The sequence below is a fragment of the Palaemon carinicauda genome, chromosome 12 (genome assembly GCF_036898095.1).
Source record: "Palaemon carinicauda isolate YSFRI2023 chromosome 12, ASM3689809v2, whole genome shotgun sequence".
NCBI lineage: Eukaryota > Metazoa > Arthropoda > Malacostraca > Decapoda > Palaemonidae > Palaemon > Palaemon carinicauda.
In genome coordinates, this window is record NC_090736.1 from 41196185 (window position 1) to 41205945 (window position 9761).

The following is a 9761-nucleotide window of genomic DNA, read 5'->3' on the forward strand; positions in this document are numbered from 1 at the left end:
ATCTTTTACTTCAGGAAATATTAATAGATAATAAAATGAATGAAATTAGTAACTCAGAAAAAATTCAAAGATATTGAATAATATACATACATACATATACCAAAGGCACTTCCCCCAATTTTGGGGGGTAGCCGACAACAACAAGAAACAAAACAAAAAGGGGACCTCTACTCTCTACGTTCCTCCAGCCTAACCAGGGACTCAGCCGAGTTCAGCTGGTACTGCTAGGGTGCCACAGCCCAACCTCCCACATTTCCACCACAGATGAAGCTTCATACTGCTGAGTCCCCTACTGCTGCTACCTCCGCGGTCATCTAAGGCACCGGAGGAAGCAGCAGGGCCTACCGGAACTGCGTCACAATCGCTCGCCATTCATTCCTATTTCTAGCACGCTCTCTTGCCTCTCTCACATCTATCCTCCTATCACCCAGAGCTTTCTTCACACCATCCATCCACCCAAACCTTGGCCTTCCTCTTGTACTTCTCCCATCAACTCTTGCATTCATCACCTTCTTTAGCAGACAGCTATTTTCCATTCTCTCAACATGGCCAAACCACCTCAACACATTCATATCCACTCTAGCCGCTAACTCATTTCTTACACCCGTTCTCACCCTCACCACTTCGTTCCTAACCCTATCTACTCGAGATACACCAGCCATACTCCTCAGACACTTCATCTCAAACACATTCAATTTCTGTCTCTCCATCACTTTCATTCCCCACAACTCCGATCCATACATCACAGTTGGTACAATCACTTTCTCATATAGAACTCTCTTTACATTCATGCCCAATCCTCTATTTTTTACTACTCCCTTAACTGCCCCCAACACTTTGCAACCTTCATTCACTCTCTGACGTACATCTGCTTCCACTCCACCATTTGCTGCAACAACAGACCCCAAGTACTTAAACTGATCCACCTCCTCAAGTAACTCTCCATTCAACATGACATTCAACCTTGCACCACCTTCCCTTCTCGTACATCTCATAACCTTACTCTTACCCACATTAACTCTCAACTTCCTTCTCTCACACACCCTTCCAAATTCTGTCACTAGTCGGTCAAGCTTCTCTTCTGTGTCTGCTACCAGTACAGTATCATCCGCAAACAACAACTGATTTACCTCCCATTCATGATCATTCTCGCCTACCAGTTTTAATCGTCGTCCAAGCACTCGAGCATTCACCTCTCTCACCACTCCATCAACATACAAGTTAAACAACCACGGCGACATCACACATCCCTGTCTCAGCCCCACTCTCACCGGAAACCAATCGCTCACCTCATTTCCTATTCTAACACATGCTTTACTACCTGTGTAGAAACTTTTCACTGCTTGCAACAACCTTCCACCAACTCCATATAACCTCATCACATTCCACATTGCTTCCCTATCAACTCTATCATATGCTTTCTCCAGATCCATAAACGCAACATACACCTCCTTACCATTTGCTAAATATTTCTCGCATATCTGCCTAACTGTAAAAATCTGATTCATACAACCCCTACCTCTTCTAAAACCACCCTGTACTTCCAAGATTGCATTCTCTGTTTTATCCTTAATCCTATTAATCAGTATTCTACCATACACTTTTCCAACTACACTCAACAAACTAATACCTCTTGAATTACAACACTCATGCACATCTCCCTTACCCTTATATAGTGGTACAATACATGCACAGACCCAATCTACTGGTACCATTGACAACACAAAACACACATTAAACAATCTCACCAACCATTCAAGTACAGTCACACCCCCTTCCTTCAACATCTCAGCTTTCACACCATCCATACCCGATGCTTTTCCTACTCTCGTTTCATCTAGTGCTCTCCTCACTTCCTCTATTGTAATCTCTCTCTCATTCTCATCTCCCATCACTGGCACCTCAACACCTGGAACCGCAATTATATGTGCCTCCCTATCATCCTCAATATTCAGCAAACTTTCAAAATATTCCGCCCACCTTTTCCTTACCTCCTCTCCTTTTAACAACCTTCCATTTCCATCTTTCACTGTCTCTTCAATTCTTGCGCCGGCCTTCCTTACTCTCTTCACTTCTTTCCAAAACTTCTTCTTATTCTCTTCATATGACTGACCCAGTCCCTGACCCCACCTCAGGTCAGCTGCCCTCTTTGCCTCACGTACCTTGCGCTTTACTTCCACCTTTTTCTCTCTATATTTTTCATACTTCTCTATACTATTACTCTGCAGCCATTCTTCAAAAGCCCTCTTTTTCTCTTCCACTTTTACCTTCACTCCTTCATTCCACCATTCACTGCCCTTCCTCATGCTGCCTCCAACAACCTTCTTGCCACATACATCACTTGCAATCCCAACAAAATTTTCTATTGCTAACTTCCACTCCTCCTCTAAATTACCAGTTTCTCTTACTCTCACCTCGTCATATGCCATTTTCAACCTTTCCTGATATTTACTTTTTACCCCCGGTTTTATTAGCTCTTCAACCCTCACTAGCTCCCTTTTACATCCACCTACTCTATTCCCCCACTCTTTTGCTACAACTAATTTTCCTTCCACCAAAAAATGCTCAGACATACCGTTAGCCATACCCCTAAACACGTGCACGTCTTTCAATCTTCCAAACATTCTTTTTGTTATCAACACATAATCCATTAATGCCCTTTCTACTACTCTTCCATTTGCCACTCTTACCCATGTATACTTATTTTTATCTTTCTTTTTAAAAAAGCTAGCACTTATTACCATCTCTTGTTCAACACACATATCTACCAGTCTCTCACCACTAACATTTTCACCTGGTACGCCATATTTCCCAATGACACCTTCTACCTCTCCAGCACCCACTCTAGCATTTAAGTCACCCATAACAACTACATAATTCCTTCTACCCAGTCCTTCTACACACCTAGTTAATTCACTCCAGAACTCATTCCGCTCTTCTTCACTTTTCTCACTACCTGGCCCATACGCACTGACAAACGCCCAACATTCCCTACCCAACCTAACCCTTACCCACATTAACCTAGATGATATCTCCTTCCATTCCACTACTTTACCTGTCATCCGTTCACTCAACAATAAAGCCACACCCTCTCTCGCTCTTCCCCTTTCAATCCCAGACACTCTACCAAACATTTCACCAAACATCACTTCACCCTTTCCTTTCATCTTTGTCTCACACAAGGCCAATACATCCATCCTTCTACTTCTAAACATACTTCCAATCTCACATCTTTTACTCTCTATCGTACTACATCCACGCACATTCAAACACCCCAAAACTAGAGTGCGGGGAGCAGTCACTCTCCCCCCAGCTCCATCTCTTTGTTGCTGTCTCACAGGATACTTTTACAGGAGAGGGGGTTCCCAGCCCCCTCGTCCCGTCCCTTTTAGTCGCCTCTTACGACACGCAGGGATAACGTTGGCGCTATTCTAATTTTTATATGCCCCCCGCGGCCACAGGGGGCATAATAATATAAATTTAGTAATTAATTCTTCATAAGAATTATCATTTAAAGGTAATGTTAAATAAAAGATTTTGTTAACCTCCATTTCTATGATAGAGTAAGGAATTATTTCAATTAGATGTAAATATTTAGATCATACACATACAATTTATATATATATATATATATATATATATATATATATATATATATATATATATATATATATATATATATATATATATATATATATATATATATAGATAAACTTGTATGTATTTATACATTGTAAATATACAGTATATATATATATATATATATATATATATATATATATATATATATATATATATATATATATATGTATATATATATATATATATATATATGGGTGTATATATATATATATATATATATATATATATATATATATATATATATATATATATATATGGGTGTATATATATATATATATATATATATATATATATATATATATATATATATATATATATATATATATATATATATATATATATATAAACCATGACCCAATGGATCTTAGGAGAATGGAGTGTGAACGTCAAGACATAACAGTTAAATTGGATAATTGATCCAGAATGCGTCATTACTGATAAGAAAACAATGCAGAAACATGACAGGTAATAAACTATATTACTTCAAAAAGTCCAGAATTATCATCTGGATGCATAACACTTTGCAACTATGGTACAGATATCTTTCGAATGGTAATGGCACCACATATTGTTGTAAAACATGAAATTATTCTAGCTACTGAAAGGATGCAAATAGATAATATCCTTTCTCGTAACCATTATCTCATATTTCATGATCATCTCACCCAGTTTGTCTCGAACTCCCTTCCTTGAATTCATCAACCTTCTCAGCCCTTCTTTTGCTCTGGGCCTTCAGGAGATCTTCTCCCCTTTATAACTACAAAATTTATTTCCGTAGCTTTTCTCCTTCTCCCACCAATCAACTTACACCTTCGCTCTCCTTCAAATCTGCAATTCGTATGGATATGACGACCTTATAGCCATGAGTTCCCAGCGTTAAGAGCCAGACTTAAAACATACGATACTTGAATACTATCTCGAAATAGCTGGTGAACATCTTGATGAAAATATTCCTCTTTGGTTTAAAGGAAAATAGTTATTTATATTTTCCGTTATGCATGAAGACAGCCTGTCTTGTTGAAAGGGATTCTTAGAACAAAACGTTAATGAATATTGTTCGTGGTGATGAAAATATTATCATTAATTAACCTGGAATAAATTTAAGGTTTATTCTTGTTTACCTGATGGTTTTTGCACTAAGAGTCAATTAATGTCCTCGTTATTTGATTATTTTGTTTATTTTTCTACCGAGCTGCCACTAAGATTCATAAATAAAAAAAAAAAAAACTTTCTTTGTACCCTTCTGTTGTGTACTAGCCTAAATTCAAAGTTTTTCTCATGTTTTTAATGACATAGGTTTTATTTGTACACATTTTAGTATAACAAGGACTCTTTTTGCAACAAAATACACGGATATGTATGTACTTAAGCATATAATAGTTCACTTATTTAAATTAACTGATTTCCAGATTAAAATCTGTATCAACAATATATTTAACCTTTAACCAGTTTTCAGCCAAAAAAAAAAAAAAAAAAAAAAAAAAAAAAAATCTTCTAACCATTCATTGTTATCAGTTTAGAGTCTTATTTTTGGGGGATAATAATCCATCTGCTATTCATCAACTAGTTATTCAAAACATTTCCTGAAATACTTAATTTGTTGTATGTCTAAAGAGGAAGAACTGAACGGAATTCCATTTTTATTGAATCAGACACAATAGCAGGAACAGCAGTCATCCAAAAATATTCATGGCTCATTGTCTTCTCTAATTTAGAGAGAGAGAGAGAGAGAGAGAGAGAGAGAGAGAGAGAGAGAGAGAGAGAGAGAGAGAGAGAGAGAGAGAGAGAGAGAGAGAACTTAATTTTTATCCACCTCAGCTGTTCTTACTAATTTAAATAGAAAGTAATGTGCTGTTTTCTTAATCTACTTTTTTATTATATCCTTCTTTAGAAATAACTTTTATTGCAGATCAAGATATTTTTATTTTCAATTTATTCAGTTGGTCTAATTGGACTTTTTTTATTTTTATATCCTAAAATCGATCCAATGATTTCCTTGAATCTTATTACTATAGATGATTTATCACAATGTTCTCTTCTTTTTTAATTCTTTTTTCTCGATTACTCGTAATTTGACTTTTGGTTGTATTCTTCGTCCATTAATTATCGATTCGTTTGACCATGACATATATAATTCCATTATTATTTCTCCCTGTTCTCTACCCCCCACCCCCACCCCCCTGTAAACTCGTCCACCTCACCCAGCTATACTGCAACTCCATAATAGCATCCATTATTTTCTTTCAGTTCTTCATAGTTAGAAGTTAAATGCCTCCATTTAATTGTTTTCCAAGGAAAGCAGTACAAGATAAATTGAACTTTTCACTCTAATTGGATTTGACTTGAAATCCTTCAGATAACACAAACAGGCTTTTCTTTCTCTTTAGAAAATCCTATATTGTTTGTTTTTTGTCTCATTTTATTGAATTAATTTTAGGATTTTCTGTAGATTTCTATAGTTTAAATATATGCAATAATTCATATATATATATATATATATATATATATATATATATATATATATATATATATATATATATATATATATATATATTATATATATATATATATATATATATATATATATATATATATATATATATATATATATATATATATATATATATATATATATATATTTTTATATATTTTGCTTTCATATGGGTTGAAGTGACGAATAATTTTCAATAATGTTTCTTTAATGTTGAGTAATATTATAAGAATATTCTTTGATATTCATGTTCTTACAGTAGTTTATGTATAATATGCCCTGTAAGAGATATTGACTAAAATAATAATAATAATAATAATAATAATAATAATAATAATAATAATAATAATAATAATAATTGCCTCTAGTGTGTGTTTTCTTTATTTGTATACAGTATATCTAGGGGAATAAAAACAACGCTGTTTTGTTTTTTCTACTAATTATTACAAACAACCTCATACATGAATGTTAAAAATTTTATTTTTTAAAATAAAGAGAGCTTGAATTCTTTTTATCTGTTATATCTTCATCTGCCTTTTGTAATTAATTTTATATTTTCCTGTATTTTTTTTTTTTTCATTTTGATCCATACATTCTTCTCATTCATTTATTCATTGTTACAAAGCACACGACGTGTGTCTGTGGGAAGAATAATTAATAATTATATCTAGTTATGGATCATTGAAAAATTCTTAGGTTAAAAAGAAACCGGCTAAAAAAAAAATGAATGTTAAATCCTTCGTAAAATCTACAGTAAATTATCCTATATGGTTCATAAATCTCTTCTTTTTCACAGACCAGAATTTGCAAATTGACGTCCAATACCCACAAGCTTAAACCGAACTTTCTGGAGGTTTTGTGGTTTCACTTTCCTCTTATCTGACACTTTCTTTTTTCCTGTTTTGATGTCAAGACTAAATGCGCTCGAAGCTTAAACCAAAGTTCATTGTTATCTATTAGAAGAAAAAAACGAAACTGCTTTGTTGTAGATTTAAGTAGGTTAGATGCGTATGGCTTCGTTGGAATATATTCCCCATATTTTTTTTCTTTCTTTTTTGAATAAACTGAAGTTACTAAAACCTGACCAAATTTTAATTTATTAATAAATATTAAAGATTCAATATACTTAGTTGATGAAGGTGAGTAATAATCAAACATACCGTAAACTCGTTCGAATCTATATTATGGATTGATGAAATTTTAGATCCATGGAAAAATAGATTAGGTTAAATTGACATTCTTTATTTAAGAAGTATATATAAAGAAAAATTTTCATCACAGAGAACAAAGGTCAGATACTCAACCTATGAGAAGAGAAGAACAATGAAAACACGTTACAAAGACTACTAGATAAAAAATACTCAGGAGAGTTACACACGAGAAACGATAGAAATTGAAATACACAACAAGAAAGAACGAACATATCCATACTCGTGTCCCAGACACGTTCTTTTCCTATGAACTGAACTGACACGGAATTGCAAATGAAAGCAAACTGGACTCACCGCCTACGAGGGCGATCGAGGGGTCGAGCTGTGTATTAGTATTCATTTAATTCTTGATTTTCAACAAATATTTAAGCTCGAAAAATAATTTTATTGAACTGACGCCCTAAAGTTATTTGATTGTGGAATATATATCGTAATAGGAAATTGACTAGAAGTAACCAATTTTTAAAATGCTGAACTGTACATTGATTCTGTGTATCATGTTTTTTCTTCTTCTTCATATTGTAAATATAAGATGAATAAGGATAAGAGAGAGAGAGAGAGAGAGAGAGAGAGAGAGAGAGAGAGAGAGAGAGAGAGAGAGAGAGAGAGAGAGAGAGAGAAAATGGACTGTCGTAGGCTTCCATTGACTTTGAGACGAGTTCATTACCGATGACATACTTTTGAATGAAACTAAATACTCTTTAAGGTAAAAAAGAAAAAGAAAATCTTCATTTATTCATTGAAGAGTCAAATATCATTCACGAAATGCGTATTAATTGTCATGTTGTGATAATCATTGTATGTCGCCTTTATGATTTATCATAAGCGAGTTATTCCTCAAATCAGGATGTCGAAACTGAATATGAATCAGGATTTGGACGTGATTATTCTTAAAGGCAGTTTTTAAAAGCTTAAAGGCCACTCTTGAATGGCAGAGGCAAGGGGCAGACACATTGCCCTATCAAACAGGACAAGGCCCTAGAGACTAACCATATATACATATGATCAGCGCCCAAGCCCCCACTCCACCCAAGGTAGGACCAAGGAGGGCCAGACAATGACTGCTGATGATTCAGCAGATAGACCCATAGGCACCTCCAACTCCCGCATCCTGGCCTCACAAAGAAGGTGAGGTTTCAGTGACGATCACCAGTCAGGGACGTTACCGCATCGGCCACCATTTGGTGGAGACATGAAACGTTATTTTTATTACGTAACTTGTTAGAGAAATGAGGTAAAATGATGCAAATAGAAAACTTTTCTCATAAAAACTTTTCTCAGTTATGCCTGGTATTATTTACGAAGTATCATTCTATATATGTCGCATTGCTATCCTACATCTTAAACTATACTATACTATTTTGCCATAGAACATTTTATGAAATCGGTGACCATCTCCAAACGATGCAAGAGAGAGAGAGAGAAAAAAAATATTATACCATAAAGTATTTTATATCATTAAGGTATTTTTGTAGCCAGACTTCGTTATCATATCATCTTAAAGAAAAGTATGTTTTCCTTCCGAGAGCTGATGGAAATATTGAATCCTCAAGTGTTATCATTCCATTTGCTGGAGAGATGCAAAAAGAAATTTTCCTTTCTCGTTACCACTCTCCCGTATTTCTTGATCCTCTCACCTAATTTGTCTCGAACTCCCTTCCTTGAATTCACCAACCTTCTCAGCCCTTCTTGTGCTCTGAACCTTCAGGAGACCTCTTCCCCTTCATAACTACAAAATCTATTTTCGTTGCTTTTCTCTTACTCCCACCAATCAACTTACGCCTTCTCTCCCCTTTAAGTCTACAATTCGTATGGATATGACGACCTTAAAGCCATGGGTTCCCAGCGTTAAGAGCCAGACATAAAACATACGATACTTGAATACTTTCTTCATCAGATAAATAAATAAATTATTAATACCAGTTTTATCTAGTTAATTATGACAAGTCTAATTAGTATTGATTTTCTAGTTTTCTGATATTTTTCTTTTCCAAATGTCATGTTATCAGAGGATAAATATATAGAAAATAATTTTACCGCCATGATATATATACTGGTAGCGGATTTTCTTTTTTTCATTATTTCAATCACATTACTTCATTTTTTTTTTTTTTCATACTGTAGCATGTTGTTATAGACAGCCTGGCCACTCCGGGCAAATTTTGCAGCCCGTTAAACTGTCACATATAATACTGTAGCATGTAACAATACACTCTCACAAGTACTGAAAAGATATATGGAATATAATTTGATTCGAGGGTAAAATCAGAACAGGAAATTTATAGCTGACCTTTATCTTTCCACCATTTATTTTCTATAGATCTGGAGTCCAGCTTTTATTTTGAGGGGGAAAAGTTTTTAGTGATATTCATAAAACATTTAATCAACATTCTGTGATATACACGAAGAAATATCCC